Raw genomic sequence first — 17,215 nt, 5'->3', positions numbered from 1 at the left:
CATGGCCAGCTTTTTGTCCACCAGTGTAGAGGCACTGCTCCTGTGTACTTCAGCTAGAGTTTTTCATAGCCATAGCATAAAATCGTAGAATCATTTAGGTTAGAAAATACTTTTGAGATCATTGGGTCCAAGTGTTAGCTTAGCACTGCCAAGTCCACTACTAACTAGGCCATGTCCTTCAGCACCTTGTCCACACTTCTCTTAAATGCCCTCAGGGGTGGTGACTTGATCACTTCCCTGGGCAGCCTGTTCCAATGCCTGACAACCCTTTCATTGAAGAAATTTTTCCTAATATCCAGTGTCAACCTTCCCTGATGCAAATTGAGGCTGTTTCCTCTTGTCCTATCACTTGTCACTTGGGAGACCAACATCCACATCACTAAAACCTCCTTCAGGTAATCATAGAGAGTGATAATATCTCCCCTGAGCCTCCTCGTTTCCAGGCTAAACAACCCCAGTTCCTTCAGCCACTCCTCACAGGACTTTTGCTCCAGATACTTCCCCAGCTCTGTTGCTCTTCTCTGGACATGTTCTGGCACCTCAATGTCTTCCCTCCATCTGGACATGCTCTGGCACCTCAATGTCTTCCCTCCGGTATCTGAGGTGCAGCCTCACCAGTACCAGGTACAAGGGAACAATTACTTCCCTACTCCTGCTGGCTGCACTGTTCCTGATGCAGGCCAGGATACTATTTGCCTTCTTGGCCACCTGTGCACAGGGCCAGCTCATGTTCAGCTGGCTGTCGGCCAACACCCCAGGTCTTTTCCACTGCGCAGCTTTCCAGCCACTCTTCCCCCAACCTGTATCATTGCAGGGGGTGGTTGTGGTCCAAGTGCAGGACCAGCACGTGGCCTTGTTGAAGCCCACACAGTTGGCCTTGGCCCATCAATCCAGCCTGTCCAGATCCCTCTGCAGAGCCTTCCTACCCTCAGGCAGATCAGCACTCCCACCCAACTTGGTGTCTTCTGCAAACTGACTGAGGGTGCATTTGATCCCCTTACCAGATCATGGATAAAGATATTAAAGAGAACTGGCTCAGTACTGAGCCCTGGGGAACCCCGCTTGTGACCAGCCACCAACTGGATTTAACTCCATTCACCACAACTCTTTGGGCCCAGCCACCCACCCTGTTTTTTACCCAGCAAAGAGTGCACCCATCCAACCCATGAGCAGCCAGTTTCTCCAGGAGAAGCAATATCTGTGGGAAACAATGTCAAAGGCTTTACTCAAGACTGGGTAGACAACATCCCACAGCCTTTCCCTCATCCCCTAAGTGAGTCACCTTGCCATAGGAGATCAGGTTAGTCAAGCAGGACCTGCCTTTAATGAACCCATGCTGACTGAGCATGATCACCTGGTGGTTTTGTATGTATTGTGTGATCATACACAAGATGATCTGCTCTATAACCTTCCTCAGCACAGAGGTCAGCTGATAAATGATGGGAAGTAGCTTGGTGAGAACTTCTGCCGGTTCCCCCAGCACCCTTGGATGGATCCCATCTGGCCCCATAGACTTGTAGGGATCTAAGTGGAGCAGCAGGTCACTAACTATTTCCCCTTGGATTATGGGGGCTTCATTCTGCTTCCTGTCTTCCAGTTTAGGGGACTGGATACCTCAGGAAAACTGGTCTATACTTTTAAAGACCTAGGCAAAGAAGGCATTAACTACCTCAGTCTTCTCCTCATCCTATGTCACCATGTTTCCCCCCACATCCAATAAAGGATGGAGATTATCCTTAGCCCTACTTTTGTTGTTAATGTATTTGTAGAAACATTTTAATTGTCTTTTGTGGCAATAGCAAGACGAAGTTCTAGTTGCACTTTGGCCCTTCTAATTTTCTCCCTGCAAAACCTCACAACATCCTTGAGGTCCTCCTGAGTTTCCTGCCTCTTCTTCCAGAGCTCGTAAGCTTTCCACTTTTTCCTGAGTTCCAGCCAAGCTCTCTGTTCAGCCAGGCTGGTCTTCCCCGCCAGCTTGTCTTTCTGCACATGGGGGACTGCTTGCTCCTGTGCCTTTAAGAGTTCCATCTTGAAGAATGTCCAGCCTTCCTCTACCCCTTTGCCCTTCAGGACTGCCTCCCAAGGGACCCTGTCTACCAGGCTTCTAAATAGGCAGAAGTCAGCCCTCTGGAATTCCAAGGTGGCAGTTCTGCTGATCACACTCCTTACTTCTCTGAGAATCAAAACCTCTTACCATGTTGTGATTGCTATGCCCAAGGCAGCCTCCAGCTACCACATCCCCCACCAGTCCTTCTCTGTTCACAAACAACCAGCCTTCCCTAGTTGGCTGCTTCACCAGCTGTGTCAGGAATTTATCTTCCACACACTCCAGGAACCTCTGAGACTGTGTCCTCTCTGCTGTATTGTATTTTCAGCAGACAGTTGGTAGTTGAAGTCCCCCAGAACAACAAGGGCTGGTGATTGTGAGGCTTCTCCCAGCTGCTTATAGAATCATGGAATATAGAATCTGCTTCTTCATCCTGGTTGGGTTGTCTGTAACAAACTCCCACCATGATACCTGCCTTGTTGGCCTTCCCCCTGATTCTTATCCATAAACACTCAGTGCTGTTGTCACCATCATTAAGCTCTAGACAATTAAAACACTCCCTAACACACAGGGCTACCCCACCACCTCTCCTTCCTTGCCTATCCATACTGAAGAGTCTATGGCCATCCATTGCAGCACTCCAGTTACGTGAGTCATCCCATCATGTTTCTGTGATGGCAACTATATCATAGTTTTCCAGCTGGACAGTGGCTTCCAGCTCCTCCTGTTTGTTGCCCATGCTGTGTGCATTGGTGTAGAGGCACTTCAGTTGGGCTACTGATCCTGTGACCTTTTTGAGAGGGAGAAGCCCTAATTCCTATGTGACCGTTCTCAGATGCTTCCACGGTTTCTAACACCTCAGTAACCTTTGCATCTTTGCTGCCGCATGGATCTCCATCCCCTACCTCTACTGAGACGGCAGACCGAAGGACCTCGCTAGCACACCATCCCTCAAACATTAGCATTTTGACCCAAGCTTATGTCTTGTGAGCCTGGTTTTATCCCTTTACCCCTTCAAATCTAGTTTAAAGCTCTTTCAATGAACCCTGCTAACTCTTTCTCAAAGATCCCTTTCCCCCTTTGAGACAAGTGTACCCTGTCTGTTGCCAGCAGGCCTGGCGTTATATAAACCAACCCATGATCAAAAGTGGCAAAATCCTGCTGGTGACACCACACTCAGAGCCGTGTATTGATCTGTGGGCTCCTCCTGTTTCTTCCCTTCTCATCCCTGTAACTGGAAGGATAGAAGAGAACACTACCCGTGCCCCTGATCCCTTAACCATTTGTCCCAAGGCTCTGAAGTGCCTCTTGATTGTCCTCCAACTTCTTGTTGCAACTTCATTGCGGCCTACCCAGAATGGATCAGAAGGCACTAACTTTGAGAGGTGAGGGTTGAATTGAGCCAAAAATCTAACTTTGGCACAAAAGCAATTTGATCATGAGTAAGCTACAAGAGTAATCAGAAGAGGGGTCATGCCTCATCTCAAAGTGAAATGGGCGTAAACCAGCCTCCATTTGAAAAAGGTTAGGTTGGGAAGGGAAGGAAGGGAAAGGAAGACTGTTAGAGGGCGAGTATGACCATTTCAGTTCCCTGCTGCCACAGCCAGATGTTAATGTGACTCTTAGCATGGTCCAGCTGGTTCCTTAACCATACAGAAGATTCAAGAATTCCCTGAACTTGGTACTTGATTGAATGTATTAGTTGTAACATCAACCTTTTTTCTTAATAGAAAGGCTGGGCAGTACTCTACAGTGTAAGTGAATTTTTTTGATCCCTTATTGTATGTACTTACTAAACACGAAGATACTAACAGCACCTCACCTGCAATGCAGTTTTTACCGCTGGCTTAAAACTAGCTAGAAGCTACCTAACATGGCTCTTCTTGAACTCTGTCCAGCAGGCAATTCATAGGCTGTGTATTGAATATGGTCGTTTTGATTAACCATTTCTGTGCTGTAAGCTGGAAAATGATGGCTTCAAAGTGTATTTGCACTACTTGGATGTGAACTACCTGATGATTTGTACTACCTGAAATTTTTAACTTCTGTAACAACAGCCTGTTCTTATACTGGTTTTACCATCCGATAAGTAACTAGGCTTTCTGGAAAGCTGGGTGGGTTTGATAGCATTTCATCAATTATAGAATGGTTTGGGTTGGAAGGGACCTTAAAGCCCATCCAGTTCCAACCTCCCTGCCATGGGCAGGGACACCTTCCACTAGACCAGGTTGCTCAAAGCCTCGTCCAGCCTGGCCTTGAACACTTCCAGGGATGGGGCATCCACAGCTTCTCTGGGCAACCTGTTCCAGTGCCTCACCACCCTCCCCCTGAAGAACTTCTTCCTGATGTCCAGTCTAAATCTATCCACTTTCAACTTAAACCTATTACCCCTTGTCCTATCCCTACAGGCCCTAGTAACATGAAACATGGGTGCTTATATATTTTTCTTCAAAATCGTGCACTGAGGTATTTTTTGAAAACCAGATCTGCAGGAAAAATAAATGTGGAAAACAAAATGAAGCTTTCCTTCACGTCAAGCTTTGGTCACTCCTTCCCTTCCTAGTGACCTTTCACCTTCTGGATTAAAATCAGCAGAATTTAATGAAAGCTTTTTCCCTTGAGTGACCCAAGTGCTTTGAGGCAAAAGCAGATGCAGTTTGTGTGGCTGTTGTCTTGGCACCTGCCCAACTGAATTTTGAGCTACAATGTGTTCCTGTGGCAGCAGTCAGATGACTGCACCCAATGTCATTAATCTGTGTCTTTCTATTCCTTGTTTTCCATACCTGAGTGTCCAGATGTTGGTTTTAGTTTGGGGACAGCTGTGCTGCTAGTGCAGTACAGCTTTTAATTGAAATGGTCCCCAGAAAAATTTTAGGCTGAAAAAGAGGTTCATAATTATACCCCTTAAACTGTAGCATGTTTGCATGTTTGCTGTCCTACTCCCATTTTTAAGCCCCTTCCTTGAATGCTTCCTGCCTCTCTTCAGAGCTGTGAACAATTTTTTAATACTTCTTTGAAAAGGAGAGACGTGGAGGCTTTCAAGGCCATGAGGAGACTCTGCGCATGGAAAGCGCAGAGACAAGGGAACCAGAATGCATGATGTGTAGGTTCAGCTAGATAAGTGAGGGGACCCTGTTCAAAAATGCTGTTATGCTGTGTATCCAGTCAGAACAATGAACTGTTTTCTCTTCCTGAATCCTAGTGAAAGATCACTCTTCTTTTTTTTTCTTATTATTTGAATGGAAAATCGTGAGAATATGATTGAAAAGCATAACAAGAGAAACTAAACTCTCCTTAGTAAAGTATGTAATGGTTGTGACTGTGGCTTAAGTATGTGAACTTGTTCTTTAACTTAAATGAATCTCACTGTATAAAAATACTATTTTTTTAAATTGCAAACTAATTATAGCAGTTATTTTGCTTAGCTTTAAAAACTGCTTAAGCTTTTACTAAAATACAGTGCTGCAACAAGTGCTATAGTGTGTTGGCTATCAATTATGAAATTGGGATACTTTCTTACACTGTGTAGAAGGAAATTTTTGGGCCTATTTTGAGTTGTATTTAGTAAAAGGGCTCCATTTGTGAAGAGAATGGAGTTTGTCACCCTTACTTTCATATCAAGCAGCAAGCTTCATCAGCGTAAGGACTCACTCAACACTAATTCTTTGAAGCATTGTGGTTTTGAGGTTAGATATTATCTGCTACATAACAGTCCTATGTTCCAGAACAACTTCGAGAATTCTGGAGACTTCGTGCAGTTTCCAGCCAGTCCGTGTTAACTCTAAAAAAAATTTTTTTAGACGGGAGCCGTGCCCCCAGCAAGTGCTGTTCCTGCTGCAGGAGGTACTCCACCTGTCCCACAGCCTGGAGCAGCATTTGGGATGGTGAGTCTCTTCTGTTACACTGCCCCCCTTTCTTCGCCCAGATCCCTGCTCACGCTGCCTTCATTTACAGCCCCCAGCAGGCACAGGCGTACCCATGATGCCCCAGCAGCCGGTGATGTACGGGCAGCCTGTGATGAGGCCACCATTCGGAGCTGCCGCTGGCCCTGGTGTACAGGTAAGCGTTACTGCAAGGTGAATGTCTAATTGCATCGGATAGAATCACAGAATTGTTCTGGTTGGAAAAGACCTTTTAAGATCATCGAGTCCCTCTGTCAGCCTGACACTGCCAAGTCTACCCTAAACTATGTCCCTAAGCACCACATCAACTCGCCTCTTAAATCCCTCCAGGGATGGTGACTCCACCACCACCCTGGGCAGCCTGTTCCAGTGCCTGACAAACCTTTCCACGAAGAATCATAGAATCACAGAATGGTTTTGGTTGGAAGGGACCTTAAAGACCATCTAGTTCCAACCCCCCTGCCATGGGCAGGGACACCTTCCACTAGACCAGGTTGCTCAAAGCCTCATCCAGCCTGGCCTTGAACACTTCCAGGGATGGGGCATCCACAACATCTGGACAACCTCTTCCAATGCCTCAACACCCTCTCCATGAAGAACTTCTTCCTGATATCTAATCTAAACCTCCCCACTTTCATTTTAAACCCATTACCCCTTGTCCTGTCACTACAGGCCCTTGTAAAAAGTCCCCCACAGCTTCCTTGTAGGCCCACAAATTTTTCCTAATATCCAATCTGAATTGCTCTCCATTTCTTTAGAAGGTAGCTTGTGTGTATGCATTATCTCAGTTCCATTCTAGCTGTAGGTCTGTAAATGAGATTTCTCACAGCATCAGCTGCTTGACTTAGAATAAATCACATGAACCACCTTGGGGTTTGGTTTGTTTTTTCCTTGTATGAGACCAATGGAACAGGTTTGAAGAGTCTCCTACAGCTTACTACATTCAAGATCTGTTTCTGTGGGATATTTGAGTAAAGCTAAAAGTGAAGCTGATGGACATTCCTCTTCTGTTCAGAGCTTGGCAAAATTTACTAGAGCTGCACTCAGAATCACCAAGAGATTCCTTAGAAAACCGACTTGCGTATGAACAAGCTAAGGGCTCCACTTCTTGGATGGCAGCTGTTTCTCAATATATACAACTCTCTCTGTTTCAGGCTGGTGGCTTGCTGGGTTTCTTTTGGTGCAAAACTGCATTCAAGTATGAATTGCCATGGTGTAACTTTGGAGTGCTTCAGATGCACGCTTTTCACAGCAATCTACAAATTTAAATACTGTGAAGTTTTTCTTCTAATTTATGTTAAGGTGGAGGAATGCAAATGAATGATCTTAATCTTAAATTGCTCTATCTTCTTTTGTAAGTGGGAGATACATGACGCTGCTTTATTTTCATGTTTTTAAACTCTATTTACCTAGTCTGACTTGTGACAATCGCATATTTAGACATAAAGGGGACACAAGTTTGGCCACCTAAAACCAAAGCAAACCTATTCTTAATTCTATAGCAATTAAAAATAACCAGAAAACACTGTGTCACAAGTTGCTGCTTGTCAGGGAGGTGAGTTCTTCATTTTAATATGATTTAAAAAAAAAAAATCAAATGGAGTAATTAATGATGAATTAGGTTGAATGGATGGAGACATTCCATCCTTCCTGTTGAACTGGGTGGTATCGGCTGCTTCTCGTAATTTCCTAGGGATGCTTTTTAACTTGAAGCTAAGAGGTTTGGAAGTGCAGCACTCTGTACCCACTCTGATGCAAGGTGTGCTCCAGTACACTTTGGACTCTTATTTACATTACCAATGTAGTCCCAACTTGAATGCCAGTCGCTGGGATTTTCAGCTGTACTCTGCAGTGTGCACTCTGTTTATTCTGCACCTCGGTGTTTAACATCTAACAACTGTTCAACTTCTCTCTGGGCTGATGATCCTAACACTATTCTGTCTTACAGGGAGGGAGTGATTTGAAGCTGCGCTAATTAGAATATGCAGTGTCTGTAGCCTTGTCCATTCCACCAGCCAATCATTAACTCTGTAGTAAGGATGGAGTCTAAACAATGCTTGAGCAAAGTGGTGATGCGCTGAACTTGCAGAAAAATTAGATCTTTGTATGCTTGCAGTGTGCTTGTGTGAGAACCAGCTATATCTACCTAATGCTTGTGTATCCTTATCTGCTTTGTTTTTTTTCCTGCCTTCTTGGCTGGTGTCTGTTAGCTTTCTCCAAGCCCAACTCCTGCTACTCAGAGTCCCAAGAAACCTCCAACAAAGGACCCATTAGCGGATCTTAACATCAAGGATTTCTTGTAAATGATAAGGTATTCTGTGACTGCCTGCCTAAGCGTGTGGTGCTGTTGTACGTGTCTGGCACACAGATATTGATTGGGACGGTAGATTGAATATGACGGATGAAATTGTAGCTGCACAGATAGGTAGAAATGTGCACTAGTAATGTGGTTTAAACAGAAGTCTATCCACACTCTCAGTTTTAGTCTGAAAGCCTGACTTTGACTATGTTTTGTGCCAAAAGTGACTGCCAGGAAAGGTCATCTTCAATCTATAACTTCCATTTTTACCTTGTTTCCATTCAATCCAAGGGTTCATGTGTTTAGGGTTTTTTCCCTGAAATTAATACTGAAAAAAAAAAATCGTAACAGGATACAAATACCAGGGGCAAAAGAGTGCTGAAGAGGCTAGTTCCAATCTTGTGGGTGTGGAAACAGATTTGGTCTCATAGGTGCGAAGGGTTCAAAAGAGGAAAAACTCATGTATCCTGATCATCAAGGGAAGGTGGTTTGCTTCTCTTGACTGCTGCTAGCTGATGTTCTCCCCCACCATACAGTTTTTCAACGCTGCTTTTCTGCATGCTAACGCATGAGGTCCTGAGCAGTGCCGGGTCGAACAGTGGGGAAGAACAGAGGAATAAATAAAAATTAAAAAAAAAAGAGAATCATAGAATCACAGAGTGTTTTGGGTTGGAAGGGACCTTAAAGACCATCTAGTTCCAACCTCCCTGCCATGGGCAGGGACACCTTCCACTAGACCAGGTTGCTCCAAGCCTCATCCAGCCTGGCCTTGAAGACATCCAGGGATGAAGGAGAAGCGAAAAACCAATACTGCAGAATGGAAGGAAAAAAACATTACTGTGAGGGTTTGGGAGAAGAATGGGAAGAGGGACAAGTTCATCAGATTTAATTGAACACTTCTGCAGTATTATTTTTTAATTGGCTTAAGTAAGGTAAGCATTTCATAATTAAGACTAGAATAATTTTCCAGGTGATGAGAGGACAATCATTACATGTCTTTAAAGCCATTTTCATATGTCCCTTTTTCTTTCTTACTATAGCTTAATTCTAAGATTTGTCCTAAGGCCCCTCTGCACTGGACTGAGAAGCAGTGGATGGGATGAGGCTGCTCTTATCAGGCACCACCCAGTCCTGTTTCCCCTTCTCAAAATTCCAGCCCCAGGCAGGTGTATCTGGCACTTGGTGGAGAAGGCCAGGAGTGGAGATAAACCTTCATTGCCAGAACTTGCTGCTTTCAACTTGGGTTTGCAGTAGATGGATTTGTATGGAAGACTGCTGCTTCATTAAAAACTGATAACTCCTTTGTCGTGTGAAGTGATGAGCAAGTCTAGATCTTTCTAGAAAATACTTTATCTAACTCCTTACTCTGGTTTTCTTATAATACTGTTCTATATTCACAGCTGCAGTTTTTCTGACTGGATGATAAAAACGGGAGTTTGGAGTCTACAAACGGATGCTCAGAGTTTCAAAGTGAGCCACCAGTACCAAACCCAGCGCTTACTCAGACTTCCTCTTCCTCCTGAAACGTGTAGCACAGCTGTGAAAGTGAACATTAGGAATGTGTACTACCTTAGCTGTTATCCCTACTCTCTCGAAATTTGTGTACTTGGGTTATTTGTGTTTTACAATTTAAACAATGGATGTATGTTTCTGATGCCTTCTAGTGCTTTTCTGAACCTATCCCACGGGGGCAGATTATGCAGCTGTTGTTTGGTGAGCCATTTGGAGCGATGTCTGTGATTTTTGAAGGTTTCCATGTATATAACTTTTTGAGGACACCTAAAATTTCCCTAGGACTTGATTTCTCCTTTATCTGTTTTGAAACATAGTGTGATAATACCAGGTAGTAAGGAAAATACTTATGAAATTGTGAGGAATACCTTTTTTTTTTCCCCCAGTCACAGGAATTTCAATTGTTGTGAAAAAATGTTTTATTTTTGTGGCACTGTATATGTCAAGACAATTTAAAGTAATATAAAGGTAAACTTCCGTAACAAATACTTTTTCAATGATTTGCAAAAAATGAACAATCATATCTGAAAGAGTACCATATTTATTGCTGGTTTTATTTTTAAGTCTATTTTAGTTAAAGTTTTTGCGTTTTAAATTGGCATATTTATCGGTTCTTTTTAAATGCACTGAAAATAAGTAAAGGGTCAGTTTCTCTCCATGTAGTTGGAAAAAGCAACCATAGTTGTGCTGGCATTAAGGGATTTCAGATACGAGAGCACTCTTTGGTGTAGCTGTAGTCAATACATTACGAGTGATGTTACTCATCTCCGTTCAGTTCTTACGTACATCTCCTCCTTTAGCGCTTACCCGTGTATGCCTTAGGCTAGTGTTTTTCCTCATTGCCCCGAATGCGCTGTGAGTAGCTTTTGTACTATTGGTGATTAGATTTAATTCTGATCCAGAGATCCATGCCCTTTACTGTACATACTGTGTTTCTTTAATTTTTATTTGTTCTCATACTGTTTCTGCTGATGGCTTTGCATAAGATCTCGACTCTTCCGTGAGGTCACTGTTGATCAGTGTTACAAGTGGCTTGGCAGTTCTCTGTAAAAGCATATCAGATCGGGAAGATATTCACCTAAAGTCTTTCAAATTAACTGTTTAATCAATGTATGGTACCATTAAAAGTGGTTGTATCTGAATTTGCTGTGGGGATGACATACACCGTAATGGGAAAGTTCTATAAAAACCTGATTTCAAGACGGCTCTCCTTTGTATTTCAGTTTAAAAAATGAAATAAGAAAACAAAAACAAAAAACCCCAGTGCATGTGTGCCCTCTGAGATGCAATAAACACCTTGATCAAAGTAAATATCTTGTCGCCAGTTTCGTGATCGCTGGTGTGTTTAGCACAATGATGTAATTGGAGAGGGGGGGAAAAACGTGTCTAGGTCCTGCCTCTAGTCGCTGAGCCTGCACGTGGTAATGGCTCTTGCTGATCTGGGGCGGTATAGGAGAGATCCGTGCAAAGCCAGATTGTGCGTAAAGCCACAAGTGGGGAGAGGAGAATTGTCTAGTTTGACGTCTAATACCTCAGAAGGCTTCACTAAAGCTCTTTGTCTCCTTAAACCAGAAAAATATTGGAACTGTGGAAGTTTACTGGTCCTGATTTCTTTCCTATGAGGTGTCATTCAGCTGAGATCTAGTGCACCTACCGTGCTACAGGAATTGCTTGTGCCTACGGTTCGTCTTGCGGCAGGGTGACGGGAGGAGAAAACGTGTCACACAGATTAACACATTGAAGTCTTTCTGATATGAGGTGAGTAGCTCGAGGCCTCCTTGATTTAGTTTCAGAATGAAGTGATGAAGCAGTACTGAATGTCACGGGTTGCTTCAAAGCATTTTATGAACGCCAAAACACCCAACTTGATCGTGCTTGGGTAAGGTTTGGATTTTGAATTGGATTTCAAAAATATTTCCTAGTTGAGCAGCCAGTAGAGGAAGGCCATTGCTTAAGAGTTGGGGTTTTTTTTTGTGGTTTGGTTTTTTTTTTATTATTATTCATTTGGGCCTTTTACTTACTGCATTGGTATTCTGAATGTAACAAGTTTGGCCTTGGAAAAGTTGATTTTGTACTTCAGGAGCACCCTGTTCAGTCAGGGTGTTCTGGATTAGAAATCTGTGAGGCTCAGCAAATCACAGTGTTTTCTCACTGTTTGAGCAGGAAAACCTGAACAAGGTCAGTAAGTGCACTCCCCGAAAGGCTCACCATGGTTTTTCCCACCCTTCCTATGTGCTATCTGTTGCCAAATGCAGGGAGCGCTAGACTTAGTGCCGTGTTGTGCGTGCCTTCTCAAAGTAAGGACAGCATCTTCAGAGGGCAGTCTTAACCAAAAAAGAAAATATATTCAGACCAGCTCATTAGTGTCTCATTCAAATTAAATGATGAACTCATTATATTGCAAATGTTACATGTTTCAAGGGGCTTTTTCCTTGCAAGGTACGTGCCCCTGCCATGCAGTAATTGCCTTTCTGCATCAGCTTCCATGTCCACAGCCCTTGGTCCTTGTCCTTGGTCATCTTCTACGTATCACATGGCCAGCAGTTCTGTGCAAGCCTGCAGGGTGTCTGTCGTTTGACGTCCCGTGAGGGAACAGGAACCTGGACAGAACGCAGACTTGCTGGAAGAGCAAGAAGCTTGTGTGCTGTGGGAAGTAAAACCAGTGTATTTCCCCAGTATGCTGAGTAAGGCGTAACACGAGTGGCTCTCTCGTTCTCCCCATCGCAAATGAGATACAAAATCTGGCTTGCAAGGAGAACAAGTGGTTGTCTCCTGGCCTGCAGACAAGAACATGTTCTTGTTACCATCTGCGTTTCATCATCCAGGCATGAACGTGTCTGTGTCCCGCTATGACTAACCACTTCTCAATACAAGCTATAAAGAAGGGTGGGTGGGGAGAGAGGGCTCCCATCTGTGGGAGGAAGAAGCTGTCTCCTTCACTTGCATGAGTCGGGGGGACAGGTTTCAGGCAGCCGATACGTCTCTTGCCCAAGCTCTTGCTATTCTGTGTTCTTCAGAAGCTGATACCTCTGGACACACGAGACTTTTAGATCCCCCTTAAGCCTTGGCTGCCTTACGGAGTGGTAAATACCTTAAATACAGCTTACTGTAAAGGTCTGCACAAAAAACCCCAACTTGTTCCTCATAACTGACTCATTCTTTGAATGTTTGGGGTTAGCAGTGTCCCCTCCCCTGCTTCCCCATTCATTTGCCATTAATGTTAATGAGCTTTATTTGATATCTTTAGCTGTGTTTATTAATGTATGCCTTTCAAAATGCGCTGCAGCTTGAGCTGAGGGCTCTGGGTTGATGCTGGTGTTTCCCCAGACGAAAGCCTAGAGGGCGAGAACTAAGTTGTTGTCACCTTAGGTCCTGGGGACCACCGTAGCATTCCAGGCTGGTTGTGAAATCAGGCCGCTGCCCGAACAACTTAAGATTTAGTAAGGCACCTGCAAAGGCCACAGACTTTCCTTTAAAACCCCGCAGGAAAGTTTAGAGTGAAAACTGTAGCTGGGGGGTGTGTGGAGAGGAAGATTTGCTTTGTAAATGCATTTGAGACTTTGGTACTATGGGGTGCTACTTACTGGTGTGTGACAGCATCTACTTCATGAGCTGTCCAGTAGCCACAGGTGACATATTGTTTGGTCTTTTTGGCATGAATCTTTGCTCCTGTCCCTCCTACCCCATCTCTTACCCCAGAATAAGAGCTGCCTGCTCAAGCAGCTTATTCTGCATGGGGGAAGATAAAGCCTGAATAACTCTTAATGCCTATGAACGCCAACTGTGAAACTTCGTGAGGTAGAAGTGTGGCAGTGACACAAAGATGATAGGAGTTCGTGATCCACCTCTCCTAGAACATGAAATACCAGAAATTTTATTAAAAGAGAAAACCTTTTTTCCCAAGTGTTGTATATTGCTCATGCTGAGAGTGGTGTGGGAAGTGGCAGACGCTGAGTGGTAATGAGGGGACAAACTAAGAATTTCAGAGATGGGATTGCAGGAGGGGAGAGGCTATACCTATCTTAAAGCAGACAGCACTGCCGTTTTTTCCTGTTCCAGATCTTGGCTCTTAGAGCCTCACCACCTCTTCCCTTTCCCTCAGTTAAACTCTACAAATGATGTGGGTGGCAAAAGCGTGATGCTTGTTCTGTTGCCCAGGACATCTTTGAATGCAATTACAGGGCTAAGAATGTAGCTTATATAGAATATAGTCGCCTTTGGGAGTTAGCAAAGGTGGTAGAGCAGAAGCAGAAAGTGAAGCAAACGAAGGTGTGTGGTGGGGAGGTGTGTGTGACATCCACTGCAAGGACTGGGGAGAGCCAAACCTCTTCGGTGGTGGCGTAGGGGACCTGTGTAGGGTCTGATGAACGCCCACCCTACAAAAAGCACTGTAAAGCACCTCCATCCAACTGTTCATGGTTGAACAGGGTGATGTTTGCCTTGCTGCCTGGGTCCTGTGCCACCAGCCTTGCATTCACTCTGCGTTTCCTCCTGCGCACCTTTGCAGCAGCATGACCAGAACACTTTCCCGCAGCTCGATACAGCGTGCTCAGTTCAGCAATGGTGCTGATGGAAATCCAGCTCCATCATGCTTTCTCAAAGATCTGGTTGTGAAGAACTTGCTTATAGAGCACGAGACTCCAAGGCAGGTCACGCTGGAAATTTGCTTCTCTCTCAAAATACTTGACTGCCTGTGATGCCTGTAGGATGGCAAATATGTTTGACTCTCTAAGGCATGACCAGGGTGCAGACAGAGTGAGAGCCAAGGCAGAATTCAATACACTAATAGCTAATTTTTAATTGACAAAAAGCTCCATTAACTCTAATTGCATGCCCATCACCCAGCAGTGCATCTGGTTTTGTGCGTGGGCTGTTTTTAAGCATACTCCTAAACTTATGTGAAATTAAATTAAGAAAGTTATTTGGCTAATAATTTTTTTCCTCTCTAGATTTTCCTTTTACATTTGAAAATCCAAGATAGGCAGATGAAATCACCTTCTTATTACCATAGTCCTTGTATAGACTAGAGAGTTGATTCCCATTTATTAACAAAGAGACCATACAAAAGATACTGTTCTTTTTCAAAGTAACATAAATAAATCACATAGTGTCAGTAGATTTTCTATTTAAATTCTCAGCTATTGCTCAGGATTGTAAGTAGTAATTATAAAACATGTGTGGGTGTGTAAGTCTGTAATGCTCCACACACCACTTAGTCTAAGATACTACTAAGTAAACCTATTTCTCCCGAGCAGCTCTGTAAGTGAGTTACTGGAGGATAGCTAATACTTGCTTCCCTGTTTGTTTAAGCCTTCCTGATTTCTCCAGAACCAGATATCTTCAGTTATCTAGGAAAAAGTGCACCTTATGGTTCCTAAGTGAAGCATTTGTCTTCTGAATATTTTAAAACATAGCCTGACAGATTATGTTCTTGATGGTTTGTAAGACGTAACATTAGGTTTTGGTATACACATCTTGCATGTATGTAGTCAGTAGGGTTTAATGTAATCTAGAAAAGTGTTACACTGTTCTGTCCACCCAAAATATACTATTCTGTATCCAGGATTGTTTTCCCCATGATTTCAGTATCCTGGCAAACACTTATTGTAATAAAGGAGCTTGTGTATCTGTTAAAATATTTTGCTTCTATAGACATTTGGCTTCATGACTGATCATCAAGATTGACTCTAATCCTACTCTGTCATTTAGCCTGGCTTGTGGATTTTTTCAGACAACTCCTCCTCTTCTTTTTTTTTTTTTTTCCGCAACAGATGTTGAGGACTGTATTTGGGTTGTTTGTGCTTTTAACAGCTTTTAGAAATACCTCAGGGAATTTGCTAACATATAACTTACAACCTCCATCTCTATTCAGATGAGGAGTATATATTGAAAAATGGGCAAATCATCTCTATTTCATTCAAATGCAAATTTTAGAGGAACACTGAAGCATGAAAGAATTGAAAACCCTGGGAGCTGCAGTGATACCTACGCCAGGCTTCTGTATCTCACATACACTTTCTGTCCTCAGCAAGGAAAATCCCCCATCCCAAACCTGCAGTGTTGTCTTTGCTGTACCTGTGCCCCTTAGGGGATAACCTAGGAATAGCCCTCACGTTTCAAGTAGCACACTTGGCACCAATGGAGTATTGCAAGTAGTTGGTCTCGAAATCTTAAATTGAAGTAGCTGGTCTCGTGTGTGAGCTGTTTACAGCCCGGTTCAGGACAGGTTGCATGAAGAGCCTGTCGTGGATGTGCTTCTTTCAGGTGATGGCCTTTAAAACAGCTGTCAGGCTTACAGAATATTATTTTTCTAGTTGTACAGTTCGGCTTGCCAGCCAAGCATTGCCATTTAAGACTGAACTTCCAGTGGCTGGAATCTTTAACTGGTAAGTCCAGAGTTTTGACAGATCTGTCAGAGATGCAGGAGAGGTGCAACTAGAATGAAATAATTTGCCCGTGGCCAAACTGGAGAGCTAAGCTGATTCAATCTACACTGTACTGCAACAGACTCTTACGTGAAATACAGGTTTTTTTCTCTCAGCCAAAGCATTTTATCGCCAATGTAGAAGTTCGGTATAACTATGCGTGCTGTTTCACTTACAAGTTGGCTCTCCGCTACAGATAAAGAAGACCAACACAGCTTGCTGCACTCCACCGCCAAGGAAATGCATTCAGGGCATGTGAAGATTCCACTTTAAGACTGCTGGGCAGGATCATAAGATAGAAATCACAGAAAATAGAGAGCCATCTACTCTATTCCCCTGCTCTAAAGCCAAAATTGTCTAATTCCCAACAGGTTTTTCCAACTGACCTCCATCACACCACAGCCTTTCCAAACACCACCGCAGGACATAACCATCTTCACCCTGAGAAAGCTGCTGTTATTGTATTACCTGATTCCTCCTCCCTGTGTGGTGAACTGTTACTTCTGTCCATGGGGATGCTCCCTTTGTTCTTTGCAGCTGCAAAGATGATATTTGGGCAGTTACCATGGTCATTCTTCTGTCTTACACTCTCTGTCTTCAATCTTTCCTTGCCAGTCAAGTTTTCTAGATGTCTGGTCAATCTTGGTGTTCTCTGCACTCTCTTCAACTGGTCTGCACCATCCCCAAAGTGCAGCAGCCAAAGCAGGACACGGCAGCAGGGTGAAGGCATGCCTCTGTAACAAACACCACATCCCAGGACTTGTGAGCCGGGCTCCCAGTTACAGATCCAAGCCTGGCATCTGCACTTTCACCCACAGGATTGCACTCTTGGGCCATGCTCAGCCTAAGGTCCTCTGCACTCTTAGAGCCCTTCCTGAAGAGCTGTGGTTTAATCAACTGCCCTTCAGCCTACGCTTGTGCAGTGTGTAGACACTTGGTGGAGAAAAAAGAAAAACAGGCATAAAAATTTAAAAAGGAAAATTATTTTATTTATATTATTTATTTATATGGATATATTTATTTATGTGGA

At 43.8% G+C, this 17,215-nt stretch overlaps 1 long non-coding RNA gene across 1 annotated transcript; it reads left to right on the top strand.

Moving 5' to 3' along the window:
• Window positions 1-5,848: 5,848 nt before the first annotated feature.
• LOC104508108 lies at window positions 5,849-11,071 on the top strand. Its single transcript, XR_727872.1, has 4 exons — window positions 5,849-5,931; window positions 6,002-6,106; window positions 8,160-8,260; window positions 9,649-11,071. It is a non-coding gene; the product is annotated as an uncharacterized LOC104508108 (long non-coding RNA).
• The last annotated feature ends 6,144 nt before the right edge of the window (window positions 11,072-17,215 follow it).

The sequence above is a fragment of the Eurypyga helias genome, unplaced genomic scaffold, assembly GCF_000690775.1.
Source record: "Eurypyga helias isolate BGI_N326 unplaced genomic scaffold, ASM69077v1 scaffold2144, whole genome shotgun sequence".
NCBI classification, from domain to species: Eukaryota; Metazoa; Chordata; class Aves; order Eurypygiformes; family Eurypygidae; genus Eurypyga; species Eurypyga helias.
Note: the sequence above shows the minus strand (reverse complement) of the source record. Positions and strands in the feature narration are given on the sequence as shown.